Source organism: Plecotus auritus, assembly GCF_963455305.1.
Source record: "Plecotus auritus genome assembly, chromosome: 3".
Lineage (NCBI taxonomy): Eukaryota > Metazoa > Chordata > Mammalia > Chiroptera > Vespertilionidae > Plecotus > Plecotus auritus.
In genome coordinates, this window is record NC_137772.1 from 64,801,624 (window position 1) to 64,819,659 (window position 18,036).

General features: G+C 38.9%; 1 pseudogene across 1 annotated transcript; it reads left to right on the top strand.

Moving 5' to 3' along the window:
• Positions 1-13,562: 13,562 nt before the first annotated feature.
• Positions 13,563-14,348, top strand: LOC308244059 (large ribosomal subunit protein uL6-like; annotated as a pseudogene). The gene has a single exon. The product of its transcript is annotated as a large ribosomal subunit protein uL6-like (transcript).
• The last annotated feature ends 3,688 nt before the right edge of the window (positions 14,349-18,036 follow it).

Consider the following 18,036-nt stretch of genomic DNA (forward strand, 5'->3'; position numbering starts at 1 on the left):
TTCCATCTGTTTACATCTTCCTCTATCTCTTTTTTCAGTGTCCTGTAGTTTTCCGCGTATAGGTCTTTTACCTCCTTGGTTAGGTTTATTCCTAAGTATCTTAATTTTTGGGGGGGCAATGGAAAATGGGATTGCTTTTTTAGTCTCTATTTCTGTAAGTTCACTGTTGGTGTATAGAAATGCCATAGATTTCTTGGCGTTAATTTTGTATCCTGCTACATTGCCGAATTCATTTATTAAGTCTGTTAGTTTTTTGATGGAGTCTTTCGGATTTTTTATGTACAATATCATGTCATCTGCAAATAAGGACATCTTTACTTCTTCTTTTCCAATTTGGATGCCTTTTATTTCTTCTTCTTTCTAATTGCAATGGCTAATACTTCCAGTACTATGTCAAACAGGAGTGGTGAGAGTGGGCATCCCTGTCTTGTTCCTGTTCTTAGGGGATATGGTTTTAGTTTTTGCCCATGGAGTATGATGTTAGCTGTGGGTTTATCATATATAGCTTTTATTATGTTGAGGTATGATCCTTCTATTCGCACCATGCTAAGAGTTTTTATCAAGAAAGGGTGTTGGATTTTGTCAAATGCTTTTTCTGCATCAAGTGATATGACTATGTGATTTTTATCTCTCAATTTGTTTATGTGATGTATCACATTTATTGATTTGCAGATATTGTACCATCCTTGCATTCCTGGGATAAACCCTACTTGGTCATGGTGTATGATCTTTTTGATGTACTGCTGGATCCGATCTGCTAAAATTTTGTTGAGGATTTTGGCATCTACATTCATGAGGGATATTGGCCTGTAATTCTCCTTCATTGTGTTGTCTTTATCTGGTTTTGGTATTAGGGTGATGCTGGCTTCATAGAAGGAGCTTGGAAGTGTTCCTTCCTCTTGAATTTTTTGGAATAGTCTGAGGAGGATAGGTTTTAGTTCTTCCTTGAATGTTTGGTAAAACTCTCCTGTGAAGCCGTCTGGCCCCGGGCTTTTGTTTGCCAGAAGCTCTTTGATGACTGCTTCAATTTTTTCCATAGTTACTGGCATATTGAGCTGTTTAGATTCTTCCTGATTGAGTTTTGGAAGTTTATATTTTTCTAGGAATATGTCCATTTCCTCCAGGTTGTCCAGTTTGTTGGAATAGAGTTGTTCGTAGTATTTTTTAACAATCCTTTGTATTTCGGCGGGATCTGTTGTTATTTCACCTCTTTCATTTCTGATTTTGTTTATTTGAGTCCTCTCTCTTTGCTTCTTGGTGAGCCTGGCTAGAGGTTCATCAATCTTGTTTATCCTTTCAAAGAACCAGCTCTTGGTTTTGTTGATCTTTTGTATTGTTTCTTTGGTCTCTATGTCGTTTATCTCTGCCCTGATCTTTATTATTTCCTTCATTCTGCTTACACTGGGCTTTTCTTGTTGCTCTTTTTCTAACTCTTTGAGTTGTTGGGTTAGGTAATTTATTACCATTGTTTCTTGTTTTTTGCAGTAGGCTTATAGAGCTATGAACTTCCCTCTCAAGACTGCTTTCGCTGTGTCCCATAGATTTTGGATTGTAGTGTTTTCATTGTCATTTGTTGCCATGATGTTTTTTATTTCCTCTTTGATCTCTCTGGTAACCCAGTCATGGTTTAATAGCATGCTGTTTAGTCTCCATGTGTTTGATTTCTTTGGGTTGTTTTTATTGTAGTTGATTTCCAGTTTTATGCCATTGTGGTCTGAGAAGATGCTTGATATGATTTCTGTCTACTTGAATTTGAAGAGACTTTGCCTATGTCTCAACATATGGTCTATCTTTGAAAATGACCCATGTGCACTTGAGAAGAATGTATATTCTGTGGCTTTGAGGTGAAATGTTCTGAAGATGTCAATTAATTCCATCTGGTCTAGTGAGTCATTTAGGATTGATGTTTCTTTGCTGATTTTTTGTTTAGAGGATTTGTCCAATGGTGATAGTGGGGTATTAAAGTCTCCTACTATGATTGTATTGCTGTCAATCTCTCCCTTGTTATACTCCAGGAGTTTTTTTTATGTATTTGGGTGCTCCTGTATTGGGTGCATATATGTTTACCAGAGTTATTTCTTCTTGTTGAATTGCTCCCTTTAGTATTATGAAGTGGCCTTCCTTATCTCTTGTTATGTCCTTCACTTTGAGATGTAATTTTTCAGATATAAGTATTGCTACCCCAGCTTTTTTTTCAGTTCCATTTGCCTGGAAAACCTTTTTCCATCCCTTCACCCTCAGTCTGTGTGCGTCTTTTTTTCTGAGGTGGGTTTCTTGTAGATAGCAGATATATGGGTCTTGTTTTCTTATCCAATCCGTTACCCTATGTCTTTTGATTGGGGCATTTAATCCATTTACATTTAAAGTTATTATTGATAGGTACTTATTTGTTACCATTCCTATTCTTTAACCCTGTGTTCCTTCTTCGCTTCCTATTTCTTTTTTTTTTTTTTTTTTTTTTTACAGCAGACCCTTTAGCATTTCTTGCATTGCTGGTTTGGTGGTAATAAATTTCCTTAGTCCTTTTTTGTCTGTGAAGCTCCTGATTTCACCTTCAATTTTGATTGATAGCCTTGCTGGGTACAGTATTCTTGAATTCAGACCCTTCCTTTGCATGACTTTGTATATTTCATTCCATTCCCTTCTGGCCTGATGAGTTTCTGTTGAGAAATCAGTTGCTAGTCTGATGGGGGTTCCTTTGTATGTAACTTTCTGTCTCTCTCTTGCCGCTTTTAAGATTCTTACTTTGTCGTTGGTGTTTGCCAATTTAATTATAATGTGCCTTGGTGTCGGTCTTTTGGGGTTCATTTTGTTTGGGACTCTGTGAGCTTCTTGGATTTGTGTGGGTTTTTTCTTCCCTATATCAGGGAAATTTTCTGTCATTATTTCTTCAAAGAGGTTTTCTATTCCTTACTCAACTTCCTTTCCTTCTGGAACCCCTATTATGCGGATGTTGTTTTGTTTTGTGTTGTCCCAAAGTTCCCTTAGGCTCTCCTCCTGCCTTTTAATTTTTTTTTCTAGAAATTGCTCTACTTGGGTATTTTTTCCCATCTTATCTTCTAGCTCACTGATGCGGTCCTCTGCTTCTTCTAGTCTACTCTTGATGCTTTCTATTGAGTTCTTTGCAGCAGCGATGTCATTTTTAATTTCTTCTTGGTTCTTCTTCATTTCCTCTTGGTTCTTGCTCATATTGTCGAATTTGTCTTCCATTCTTTTCAGCCACCTTATGACCATTTCTCTGAATTCTTTCTCTGGAAGGTTGCTTGCCTCTATTTCATTTACTTCCTTTTCTGGTGATGCCTGCTTTTCTTTCATATGTGGGCTGTTTCTTTGTCTCCCCATGGTCTCTCTTCTCTGGGTGTCTGGTTATGTAGTTCTCTCTCTCCTGCATTGATTTAAAGGCACAAAATACAGCACTACCAGGTACAACACACAAGGCACTGAACAGAAATGTATTCACGATATTAATAACCTCCAATAAAGGTGATCACCAGAGAAAGGCAAATTAGGGGATAGGAGAGAAAGAAGAGGAAAAAGAAAGAAAGAAGAAAAAAAAAGGAGTGTAAAAATGAAATTGGGAAAAGGGAAAAAAAAAGTAAGAGAGACAAGAAAGAGACTAAGAGAGAAAGGGGAACAGACTATATATATTGGGGATAAAACTCTAATAGAACAATCACTAATCCCAGCAAATGCCAGCAACAAGTACCTGGGGATTAATACAAACTACAACACCAACTAATATTGAGTGAGGCAAGGGAAAACAGAAGCACAAAACAAACAAAAAAATAAACAAAAGAAGAATAAGCAAAACAATCTCACAAAAAAGCATAAAAATTCGATATAATCTACATTCAAGCAAACAACAACAAAAGGACAGAGAGAAAAACAATTTTTTGGATAGTTAAGACAGCGAAGAGAGAGGTGTGTATGGACTTGGAGCAGGGGATTGGAGATTAGATATGTAAGTAGGGTGAAATTTTAACAAGGGGTAAACAGAAAGAATAGGGAAAATCTAAAGCAGGAAAGGGGTAAGATAAACAGGACACCGAAAAGGGGAAGGTTAGGAAGAGAGTGATGGCATAAAGGTAGAGTTGAGATAGAGTAAAACGATGCTAAAGGAAAGATAAAAATAGAATGTAGAACACTAATCCCAAAATAAAATGAAGAGAAAATAAAATGACACTTAAAAAAAAAAAAGATAAAATAGCAGTAGTAATAATATGGATTGAAAATAAAAATGTAATAATTAAAAAGGTAAAATCAAATGAGGAAAAAGAAAAAAAATAGTTTCTTGAGTAAAAGATGCAAAAAATGAAAATAAAAAAATAAAAGTAAATAAAAAATAAAAATAAAATGTGAAGTAGTGAAGGTCATTCCCTTCCTCTGTTGTTCTGTTTGGCACGCCTGTTTCTCAGTCCAGACAGTATTGCAGTTCCCTGCGTTCCACTGCTCTTCAGTGTTGTAAGCCAGTCCTGATTTTAAGCAGGCGGTGTGTCTTAATTTCTCGTATTCCTTTATTTTTGATTATACAAGGGTCAATTTGTGATTCAGCCCCTGGGTGGCAGTGTTTCTGGATTGACTTCCGGGTCTATCTATTGCCTCTCTAGGCAGTGTTAGAGCCTTCTTTCCCTGTGGCACTCACTACCGGTTTGTGGGAGTGGGCTGCCTCAGAGCTGGCTCTCCAATGGTCACTCCCCGCTCTGATCCCCAGGTTCCAGAAAAACAACTTTCCCCTGCAGTCTCCCAGGGTGTGCCCAACTGGGTGATCCTATGTATTGGGCTTAGTAATCAGAAGCAAGGATTTGAAGAGGAAAAAGCCCAAGTGTGCGAACTCCGGGGCTGCGCGTAAGTCTAGGCAGCCGGCACACCCCTGAAATTCTTAGGTTGTCCCTGCACGTCAGATCAAAATGGGTTGCTTTTTTGAGAGTCCTTCTGTTAGCAGCTCTGAGGACCCCTTCCACATTCACAGATCACGCCAGCCCAAACAGCCACGGATTTTTCTAGGCACAGACTTCCCTGGTCCTCCAGCTCCCGCAAAACGCGCGTTCCTCTCTCCCGCCGGGACCAGAGACCTCACCTTATCCCAGGCGAAATCTGACCTTTCCGTGGTGGAGTGTAGAGCTCCTCTGAACCCGTGTGTTTGCGCCAATTGGGGAGCGTTGTTCTGGGGCTTGCAGCTGTTCCGTGGGTGCCGCAGTTGTGGATTCTCAGGCTTCCGATAAGCTCCACTTTCCGGTTCAAGATGGCACAGACTCTGCGTCCAAGCCTGCAGCTCCGGGAGGGGACCCAGCCGCAGTGGGGGCTGCCAGGTCAGGGGAACCCCATCTAACAGTCCCCCACCTTCTTCTGAAGTTCAGCTGTCCCCCAACTTGCCAACAAACACTCCTCGTGCGACCCTCAGCTGTTCTTTCTCTCTGCTCCAGGACAAGGCTCGGAACACGTCTATCTATTCTGCCGCCATTTTTTCTCTTCTTTATTATTGTCTTTAAATTCTCTATGATAATGCACCCTTTTGTATCTGTAGCCAGGGCTGATAGCTCTCACCATCCTGCCTTTGGAAAACCATTGCCTATCAGACCTTGCAGTGTGATACATTTCCCACTATAAGCCATTCTTACATTCCTGGAACCAGCATTATTCAGAAAACTCTTTTGTATATATACTGTGTAAAATCTGATTTGTAGATCTTTCATTCAAAATTATTGCTTTTATATTAATATTAGGAATTGGTATATAATTTTTGGGGGGTGGGCAGAAATCATATATTGGTATCAGGATTGTATTAACTATATAACATAAATTAAGTAATTACCCTTTATTACCATTTTATATTAATTAAATAAAAAGGGAACATCTATAATCCTTTCAACAATAAAGATTAAAAATAAAAATATAAAAATACCCCCACCCAATAAATTTATTTATTTACTTAAAATTCCATAAACTTAGGAACAGTATATATATATATATATATATATATATATATATATAGAGAGAGAGAGAGAGAGAGAGAGAGAGAGAGAGAGAGAGAGAGAGAGAGAGCTGGGGGGAGGAAATTATCAATTCCTTGAAACATTGAAAGAATTTCTCTATTAAAACTGTTTGATTCTTTTCTTAATAACTTTGTAATTGTCTTCCATTTTTAAGTAGGATTTTCATATCCTAATAAAGAAAAATGCACATTTCATTTATATTTTTAAAATATCAAGTTTTTTTTATATTTCATTGTCTGCTATTATGCCTTATTTTATGTATCTGTGTGAATTCTATTGCTCCTGAATTGTATTTTTCAGAATTTTGTCTGAATTTTTTTTCAAGCTATGAGAACTTAATTTATTATTTTTTCTGATTTTCTGTATTCTTATTCACAAATGTTATCTTTATTGATTCCTATTTTGTTTTTTATTGATATTCCTTCTCTAATACTTTGCTTATATTTTCTCCATTTCTTACTTAAATTTTAAAGCATTAAAGATTAAATTGGACTGATAATGGTATTAGTATATTTTCCTTTATATTCTACATAATCTAATATTGTTTTAGATATTTCTTTGATACAATAATTATTTAAGAAATGTCAAATTTCATTTTCTTTTTTAATTTTGTTATTACCAATTATGTTAAGGTCATTGAATGTTATCTCAATTTTTGTCTTTTGGTGAAGGAATTTTTGTGGCCTAATTAATAGTTGCATGTTAGGTTATAAAGAAATTTTGTTTAAATACATGTTTATTAAAAATTACATTATTTATCTACAGATCTTATTAAAATAAAAACTAAATTTACAAATTAAAAATTTTACAAATGAAAATGATCATTTGGCACCCTGGCATTGTTCACATAAAATGCCCCTTTTCCTGGAGACTTTCAATAGTAATTGAATTGATGCCACATCACTTTATATTTGTATCCAATATTGAAGATTTGGCCAAATCTCAGCTCTACTATTGATATACTAGCTTGTGACTCTGGACAAGCCACTTAAATTCTTAACCCTTAATTTTCTGATTAGATAAGTGAGGCCAACAATGGGGCCTAGTTGAAGAGATCTCCTTGAGGATTAAATGAGTGAATGAATGTTTAGTAGAATGTGTGCCAATAATCAAAATTAAGCAATGTTGATTCTTCTATTTTTATTACTTCTACTAGAGACCTGGTGCACGAATTTCCTGCACAGAGGGTAGGGGTGTCCTTCAGCTCAGCCTGCACCCTCTTGCAATCTGGAACCCTTCGAGGGATGTCCGATTGCCAGTTTAGGCCCAATCCCTGTGGACATCCCTCTTGCAATCCAGGACTGCTGGCTCCCAACCACTTGCCTGCCTGCCTACCTGCCTGATCGCCCCTAACCATTCTGCCTGACTGCCTGATCACCCCTAACTGCTTGCCAGCCTGCCTGATCACCCCTAACTGCTTGCCAGCCTGCCTGATTGCCCCTAACCACTCTGCCTGCCTGATTGCCCCTAACAGCTCACCTGCCTGCCTAATGCCCCTAACCACTCATCTGTCTGCCTGATTGCCCCTAACCACCTCTGCCTCGACCCCTGCCACTGGGGCTTCGTCCGAAAGGATGGCTGGAATGACTTCCAGAAGGTCATTCTGCTGTCTGTTCTAATTAGCATATTATGCTTTAATTATTATAGATGTAGTGCTTCTTTTAGTTACTTGTAAAACCTGATGATTTTTTGCTTACATATTTTGTCCAACTATCTTGGTTCTCAGTATAGTCACCTCTACTCTCTGTCTTGCACATTAACAGTTGGAGGAGTTTTAAACATCCCAGCTTTTGGTAGGAATGATAACTGTTGTTTTTATAGCAGTTATAATCTAAAATTGTATTTCCCAATTCTCTGAAATATGGATTATTTGACATTTCCTAAGCTAAAGTGTGGGAGGAGCAGGTAGAGAATTTTATTATTTGACTCTGAGCATAGCAGGTCTTCTCTCTCTCTCTCTCTCTCTCTCAATAATTATAAAAATCATTGGTTTTCAAAGAGTGGTGAAAAAAAAGTACCTGAATAAATATCAAACAAATTAGAGATTTTGTTGTAGAAATAAAGCCATGCAAATAATACAAGGAAACCTGGCTGAATCCCTCTGTATGCCTGTTGTGAGGAAATGTTTCATAGTTTGGCACAAAATACAGAGATAAGGAAAAATAGATTTCATTGGGTAAAATTTTAAAAATACAAGACAAAGGAAAAATAAGTAAAATAAGAAGCAATGATATACAGTACTTGGGAAAATATTTGCAACTTATATCACATACAATGTGTTAATGTTGCTGGTACATAAAGAGTTTCTAAAAATCCTATATAGTAAAAGGGTAATATGCAAATTGTCCCCTCAACCAGGAGTTCAACTGGAGTTCGATCGGGGGCAGGGCCAGCCTGCCAACCACTTGGGGCCCCTCCCCCCCCACCAGCCCCACCACCAATCAGCCCCCCACACCCCGACTGGGGGCGGGGCTGGCTGGCCTACCTCCCACATCCCCTCCCCCTGGCCGGCCTGGCCCAAACCCCACCCATGCACAAATTCATGCACTGGGCCTCTAGTATATAAGAAAAGCACCAACTCTATGAAAAACTGAGCTAGAGAAATAAACAATTTACAGTAAAAGAAATGTCACTGTCTTTTAACCATATGAAATTAAGGTCAAAGTTCTTCATAAAAAGAAAAGTACAGATTAAAATAATACTAAGTTACCATTTAAAAATATTATATTGGCAGATATCCAAAACTTTGACACATATTCTCTTGGAAAGACTGTGGGAAAATTGCCATGCTCCTATATTGCTGCTGTAAATGCAAAAAGATACATGACACAGGGAGGGAAATTTGGCAATAACTAACAAAATTCATATGCATTTATCCTTTGACTCAGAAATGTCACATCTATCTCAGAAATACACTGGAACTTTTCAAAAAGAGGCATATAAAAAGTACATATGCATCATCTATACATATAGTCATGAGACTATTTGTGAAAGCAAAAAACTTGAAACTAAATGCCCATCAATAAAGGAATGATTAAATAAACACTCATATAATAGAGAATCATTTGGATGTTAAAAAGGATAAAGAATATTTATATGTATTCCTCTGAAGTAAACTCTAGAATACATTGTTAGGTTAAAAAAAAAAACAGTAGAGGAAAGTATAGAAAGTATGCCAGCACAAAAGCACTTATCTGACAACAAAAGATACACAGGTATACAGATAATCCCATACATATACATATGTGTGTGTGTTTGTTCTTATGCTTATATTTTAACTAGGAGCCCAGTGCACAAAATTCGTGCACGGAGGGGTGTCCCTCAGCCCGGCCTGCACCCTCTCCAATCCGGGACCCCTTGGGGGCAGTCGGACATCCCTCTCACAATCCAGGACCGCTGGCTCCTAACCACTTGCCTATCTGCCTGTCTGATCACCCCTAACTGCCTCTGCCTGCCAGCCTGATGTCCCTAATGGCTCCCCTCTGGCCTGATCACCCCCTAACTGCTCCCCTGCCAGCCTGATTGCCTCCTAACTGAGCCTCGGGCCTCTGGGCAGCCACCATTGGCGGCTTGCCTGAGCCACAGGACAGCCCTGGGCGATTGGGCATCCACCATCCGCGGCTTGCCTGAACTTGCAGCTGCCATCCCCGGCTTCCCTGAGCCTCGGGCTGGCCCTGGGCGGCTGGGCAGCCACCACTGGCAGCTTGCCTGAGCTCGCAGTCGCCATCCCCAGCTTCCCTGAGCTTCAGGCAGCCGCTTCAGCTTTGTCCAGAAGGACGTCCAGAACTTCGTCTGGAAGGTCTCCCGGTCTAATTAGCATATTACCGTTTTATTAGTATAGATAAAACCAAAGACTAAAAGAATAAACCATAAAATTTCAAAGAAGTTGATATCTACAGTGTGAAGTGATAGAACAGGGTAAAGGAATAAAAAGAAGGTTTCTGAGCATGTACTTTGTTTACTAGTATGTTCTCTACTAGAACACACATATCTGTGGAAACTGAATCTATTTAATTCTTTTTATTTGAATCTATTTATAGCTGTTGTTTTAATGCCTTGACAGCAGAGACTTTATACCCATTTGAATTACAACATTCAGTTTAATTGATTCTCTTTCCTTGGTAACATGAATAGTATGGCCACTTAGGGGTATACTTGTATAAGGATCATCTGTGATAATTTCAGAATGAACACTCAAAGTTCAGTCCTAGAATTTTATTATGACCTAATATCTTTGGGAAATGGTGTATCAGTATTGAGGAAAGAAACAGAAGATTTAAAGATTTTCCAGAAGTCCTAAAGAATTTTCATAAGGCTGAGGAAACTTTGTGTAAGTAGGGGGATATTGGTGTGGGGCTAATTGAGTAAGACTCCAGGCCAGTTACCCAAGCTTCAGCCAGAATAATTCCACTTCATTGTATATATGTAACATTTTCTTTATAGAACAGGATCTGCATCCCATTAAACAGTTTGAAAATGACTGAGAGAATAAATAAAATGTTTTAATTAGAATGATCTGTCATACATTAAATCTACCTAAGATTATATCTATTTTTATTATTTCACAAATGTGTATTACAAATGAACACAAGCATAATCATTCAAATAAAAAAGAAAAAATTGAAGAATAACAAGATGAAGAATAAAAGAATATATGCTTGAACCAGATGTCAACATAGTTGTCGTTACACATAAAATTAGATACAATCTCCTTGGAGGTAAAAATAAACCACATAAGTTACATAGCTCTTATTCTCAGAAAGAATGGAGAAAAAGTGATTCCTGCGACTATATTCAGAAAATTTTATTGTAAAATAAACAATGACTTTATCAATTAGAATCCCTTCAGCTGCAAGTAATGCAAAACTCAATTCAAACCAGGTTACACAGTAAGGCTAACCTTGAAAAAGAGGAAGACCATTCTAGAATCCCCTAGAAAACCTATATTCATGTCTCTTTGGCCCAAATGGAGCTACTTTTTTTTCTTATATAAATATGTTCCTGGAAAAGGAAGAGGAATTAGATGCCCCAATATTTGTATACTCCATGGAGTAGGGCTGAATACTGTAACAAAATTGACTTGTTAGAAAAGAGGAAGGAGGGATGGATAGTGTAGGCAACCCACTATGACTATTTTAATGATTTAGTGGAAATTTATCAGCTTCATCACAATCACCATGTACGATTTTATGTGACTACTTCTTGTTTAACTTTATTTGAAACCAGGGGCTAATGAGATTCAAATATGTAGCCTGCTTTTTCAACTTTATGCAAGTGAGATTGAACTGAGAGTTTCTAAATGAATGAATTGAAAGCACCTCCCTTTGAATGGAGTTTTCTAACCCAAATTAAATTTCAGACACATCCACTGTTGGCATTACATGATATGAAAAGCAGTTAGGAAGCAAAAGATGAGACAAGTAGAGGGATCTGCCAACACAGAAAACAGGAATGAGAGCAAGCTCCCATGCAGAGCTGTAAACTAGCCTGCGTAAATAGCACTTTCTAATCGTTATTAATCTTCACTCAAGTACACTTTTCCATTGATTTTTAGAGAGAGTAGAAGACACAGAGATAGAGAAACATTGATGTGAGAGAGACACATTGATTGGTTGCCTCCCACATGTGCCCTGACTAGGGCCAGGGACCAAGCCTGCAACTGAGATATGTGCCCTTGACTGGAATCAAGCCAGTGACCCTTCAGTTGAGGTCCGACACTCTATCAACTGAACCAAACCAGTTAGGGCTCTATTTGTATTAATAAACATTCTAGCCACTAGAGTAATTTATTTTAACAAATTATTTTAGGTTATTTCAATGACAAGGAACTAGTGTGCTGGTATTCTGAAAAGGTAGATCCATCCATAAGCATAAGCATGAAAATTAGTCAATAAAAGGGGACATTTGTCAATCAATTATGAATTTTTCTCACCAAGGGAAGACCACTTTACTTCTTCAGATAAGTAGGTTGTAGGAGTTCCTACAGAGAAAACCAGTTTTTATCTAAGACTTCTTCTTTGAATAAGCTCTAGGAAAGTGAGACCATAAACTTCTTCCACACTAGGGAACAGGGCAGTGTGTCTTTTCCTGAATATAATCTCATAGTCAAGGGTAATCTCAGTTACATCCTTGTGGAGAATTGAAACGAAGCATTATAACCACCAAAGTGAAGGCCAGGATGGCCCACTACATCTAAAATCTAGGTAACCAAATAAATTTTCTAAATATCTGGTGTTACTTAAAAGTGATCCATTCAACATTAGAGAATGTTTGCCACAGTCTATGATTTTAATTTTCTATAGTTATAGTTATATTGACACTTCTTTTCTGACAACAGTTATATACTAGAATCATTTGTTTCTTAAGGTGACACTATTTCATTCTGCAAAAGCTGTCATCACGGCCAATACATGAAGTTTATCTAAAAAAGCAATCAGCTCATTAAGGTATGATTTTTAAAAGAGGAGGGAGCAACTGAATCAACACTTGAAATTATTTTAGACTAACTGGGAATCTGTGTTAACTTCCTGCATCAAGGCCCATAGCCATTTTCTTGTCCACAGATGAATCAATGACAAGTGAAAAATAAATGAAAGTTATCAGGAAATTTACATTGTTGAATTGCTCAGGATTATATTCAACTGCCTATTTCAGAAATATGACAAAGAATGACTCAGACAAGTAAGGATTTGTAAAAATTTTATATCACAAGAAATAAAGTTGAAAGCCATGTAGGACTGAACACAAAGACCCAGGCTACTACTATCTCTCGACACAGATGATAGAAAGGCTGTTCTTTCTAGGCATCACATCTATGTTGAATGAAAGAAGAGGGATGCAGTTTAATTTACACCAACTTGTGTGTGTGTGTGTGTGTGTGTGTGTGTGTGTGTGTGTGTGTGTGTAAAGCTCCATCTATATATATAAAAACATAATATGCAAATCAACCAGACAGCAGAACGACTGGTCGCTATGATGTGCAGTGACTACCAGGGGGCAGACGCTCAACCAGGGGAGCTGCCCCCAGCACGCAGGCCCCAATCGCCTGATTAAGGCCTGCTGGCCAACTTCTCAGTCCCTGCCCCCAGCCAGCAGGCTCCGATTGCCCAAGGGGGGATGGGGAACAGGGAACCAGGGGTGGGTGGCGGCAGACGTGGGTGGCACCAGGCCAAGGCAGGTGCAAGCAAGCAGGGCCCCGATTGCCCCGCCAGTCGCCCCACACACAGAGGGAGACTGGTGGGGGGCGGGACAGCCACCAAGCGGGTGGGAACGGCCAACTTCTCGGTCCCTCTCCCCCGGCCAGCAGGCTCCGATCGCCCAATGGGGAACAAGGAACCAGGGGTGGGGCCAGCTGCCGGCAGCCAGGAAAGATCACCCCTGATCGCAAGCCAGGCCTAGGGGCCCAACCCATGCATGAATTTCGTGCACTGGACCTTTAGTTTTTCCATAAAGACCTCTACTTATATCACATTTGCTAGATCTGAAAAACATGGCCAACCTTAGCTTCAAGGCAGTCTAAGGGAAAAGTATTTTAAATATAAAATACTGTTCCCTCTAAAACTTAAGGTAATGAGTAAGGGGAAAATAGAGGGTGGGCAATTAGAAGTATCTGCCTCAATTATTTGTATAAAATATCTCTGTAATATTAAAAAGGACACAACTATAAATTCTAAAAAAGTTGGACCAAAAACCTACTTGTTTTTTCTATATGTTGGACTAAAAAGATATTTATTTATCCACTCAAGAATCATTACTATAGCCACATCTACTGTAAGGAAGAAGACTATTCTCAGCCAGCAGACTGTGGACATCCCAGGTGTCAACATCACTCTGAAGGGACACAGAGTTGTTGTGTAGGGGCCCAGAGACACCCTGCAGAGGGATTTCAATGACATCAATGCAGAACTCAGTCTCCTTGGATAGAAAAAGAAAAGGCTCTGGCTTGACAAATGGTGGGAAAAGATAAAGGAAATGGCTACTGTTGGCACTATCTGTAGTCATGGACAGAACATGATGAAGGTTGTTACACTGGGCTTCCGTTACAAGATGAGTTCTATGTATGCTCACTTCCCCATAAAGGTCCTTGTTCAGGAGAATGGTTCTCTTGTTGAAATCAGAAATTTCTTGGGTGAAAAACACATCTACAGGGTTCAGATTAGGTCAGGTGTTGCATGTTCAGTATCTCAAGCCCAGAAAGATGAGTTGATTCTTGAAGGAAACCACATTGAACTTGTATCAAATTCAACTGCTTTGATTCAGCAAGCCACACCAATTAAAAACAAGGATATCAGAAAAATTTTTGATAGCATCTATGTTTCTGAAAAAGGAACAGTTCAGCAGGCTGATAAGATCTAAGTTGTCCAGCTATAGAAACAAGATGCCGAATGATTCCTCAGACTATTTCCAATATTTTAAAGATGCAATAAAAGCCATGTATTAAAAGGAAAGGAAAGAAAAGGAAAGAAAAGAAGAGAAGAGAAGAGAAGAGAAGAGAAGAGAAGAGAAGAGAAGAGAAGAGAAGAGAAGAGAAGAGAAGAGAAGAGAAAAGAACCACTATACATGTATTCTGACTAGGTACTGTAAGATGTTAAAGAAACAAATGAGACACAAACCTGCCCTCAGAGAGTTTACAATCTGGTAGGCGACAAAAAAGTTGTGAAAACAGTGAAGGAAATCAGAATATGTTGCTCCAAATATGCCTTTGACATAAAAATTATTTTGAGCTGAAGGCAATTAAAAAGCAGCAAACACAGAAAAAGCTTCCCCTTTTCTGCCCAAAGGCAGAATATAAACTCACCGCTTACCGAAGACAGAAAGGCTTTTATCAGCCTAGAGATGGCACCAGAGAAATTGGCAAAATTTCTTACTCCACTAGTTTCCTCCCATGTTTACCTCCCCATAGTGTACCACCCTTGGAAATCTGGGACAGCTTTCCTTTGTCCTGTCATTTCTCTGCCAACGGTGTTGTTCTTTGTTGAAGATGTTATATAAGCTGAATTCTAAGCTGCCATTTTGAGTTACTTTGTTTAGGTTTCTCCTGCGTGATGTGTGCTGAATGTTAATAACTGTTTTGTGGTTGTTTTTTCCTCTTGTTCATCTGTCTTGTTGTTAAAGAGTCCCAGCTGAAAACCTAAAGTGGGTAGAGGTAGTTTTCTACAGTGGCTAGCAGCATCAACAGAAAAAGTGATGAATTTTACCTGGGGAGGTTGGAAAAGGGAGCTTCAGGAATGACTTCATACCAGAGTTAGTCATTGAACAATGTCTGAAAAGGATGTAGACATCAGCTAGGCCAGATAGATTGTCTGGAATGATATGGAGGAACTAGGACATTTCTACAAGTTTAAACAAAATCACATAGGAATCAAAGGGCTTAGTATCTTCATGGCCAACAGGACTCAACCAAACACTCCTTTGTTGCACAAAGCTATGAGGGATATAGAAATTAAATTCAAGTGGAAAGGGAAATCATTAATTATCCGAGAAAACTTTCAAAACAAAATGGTATTAATTGCCTAAAGAGAAAGCCCCAGTAAAGGTTAGATTATGTTCTCCTGAGAGTTTAAATAAAAATGGCAATTTTGTTTTCCTCTATCATAGCAACACAATAGAGCCACATTAGCATGTAATAGAAGGTTTCCAGCCCTGGTAGCCTGGGGGTTAAAGTAGAATCTGTAATTTCATATTTCATCTCTCCCAACTATATTGCAAGATCCATCACTTCCTCTGGCTCCAAGGGCAGGAATGTCTCCATGGAGTCTCTCAGCATCTTTATTACTCAATATTTTCATTTTCTTGGTCCCACATTTTTATAGTGGCTCTAGACCCTGAGAGACAGTTCCTAGTGAAATCGAAACTTCCAAGCAATGTGGTTACCACTGCTGATAAGTGAAACCTTGGAACATCTGGCTAAGTGTTTCTCTTGTTCTCTCTGCACAACCAGATATTTCTCATTTGCCATTGGAACTTCCAAGCACCATTGTCAAAATAGCCTGCCTTCATCATCTCTGTTTCCAGAAAATGTAATCTATTGATCAATCTAATTTTCCTTTTTAAAAATTAGCCAGAGCTTTGGTAGGAAACAGAACTCATCCTTGAAGTTTCATATAAAGAGACTAATTAATAGACTATGACTTACCGAAGGGGTGAGTGGGATTAAAAGAACATAGGGATGCTAAGGCTTCCAGAGACTAGCAACAGTGGGAAGCCATTGTCTTAACTGGGGCAGAAAGGATACAGTCAAGTAAAAGCATTTCTTGAGATCTGTGAGAAAGGCCACTTAGCAGAGCCCTGAGAGCAGTAGCTCTAAGTGTAGAAGGACACAGCTATTGCCAGAGACCTGGCACCAAGGAAGGGAGAGGACACAGATGTTTTGATTTTCTTCTCCCCCTTTCCCATTGAAACATGGAGTTTGGGGTGCAGACCTCTTCTCGTGGGTCCTTGTCTGACAAAGTTGAAGAATAAATTTGTGGACTAACAGATTTCTTTAATAAAAATGTAGAAGTTTATTGGAAGCAGATACAAACTCCACTGAGGTGGGGAGTCCCCAAAGGGGACCCTCTGGGGAAGGGCTCCTAAATAGGAAAGGCCTACTCTCTCTCTCTAATGAGAAAAAAATCTAAATAATCTGAATCTGCTGAGTCTCTTTGTCCCTGGTTTATAAAGGCTGTAGCTCTTTGTCTGAACATGAACTTTTCTAATTGGTCCCTTTCCTTAATTTGGGACCCCCATGCTTTCCTCATTGATCACTCTGCTACATGGTATTAGTTTATTAGTTTCAAAGCTCAAAACCCACGTGGTGCCACCCTCTTTCTCTCCCCTTATCTTGCAACATTCCTCTATCCTCTGTGAAAATATGTTTTCTTCTTCCCAATATCCTGTGACTTTTCTTTATCCTCTGTGAATGTATGTCTTCCTCCCCCCTTATCCTGTGGCATTTCTCTCTCTTCTGTACAAGTAAGATAAGCATTTTGGCGTCTCCAAGCTCCCATCTATGCATTCCTCTCCCATGGACCCTTTCTCAGTTGTCCTGGCTGGAGATGTTTTATTACCCTTTATGGCTCTCCTAGCTGCTAAGGTCAGAGCTACTTTTAATTGCTTAAGCCAGTGATACCACTGTCTTTGGTTTATGGCTATTTTATTTGCTCAGGTCAGAAATGCCTCCATCCTTCCTGGACACCCACTTCATGTCTGCCTAATTAAGCTAGCTAGCTAACCCTTATCACCATTTTATATTGGTTTCTCCCACTGGCCAACCTCAGTTAAAAAACAAGTGGCCCCAGCTGGTTTGGCTCAGTGGATAGAGTGTCAGCCCTCAGACTGAAGGGTCCCAGGTTCAATTCCAGTCAAGGGCACATACCTCGGTTGCAGGCTTGACCCCTGACCCTGATGGGGGAACGTGTGGGAGTCAACCAATCGATATGTCTCCCTCCTATCTATGTTTCTTTTTCTGTCTCTACCCCTTCCTTCCACTCTCTCTAAAAATCAATGGAAAAATATTCTCAGATAAGGATTAACAAAAACAAAACAACACAAAACCAGTGAGCAACCCTTATGCACAGTGCAGGGAAGGGAGGAAGGCAGACAAATACAAAATAACCAGAAAATCACTCTGCTTGTTTTTTAGGTGGATGACACTGATTTTTTTTTTTATATTCCAGAAAACCCTAACTACCAGATAGCAAATTACATGTTGACTTCTGGTTAGGATCAGGTCTTCTGGTATGGGCATTGAAATGATAGGAATATCCAGTAATATTACCTATAGCATTTTTAAAGACTCTTTTGTTGTAAACCTGGGTGTGAATTGTGGCTCCACTAATTAGCACCAAGTTACTTTGCATCTATGAACAATTTTCTCATTTAACAAATAGGACAAATTCATAGAATTATCAGGAAACATATAAATAAATCATGATTATTATGCAATTATCCTAGTGCCTAACACGCTGTAAGCACTTTGTAAATGTTAGCTGAGTTGGCTATTTTAACCATGTAGTATTGAATATAGTAATAATACCTATATCATAATATTGTGAAAATTAAA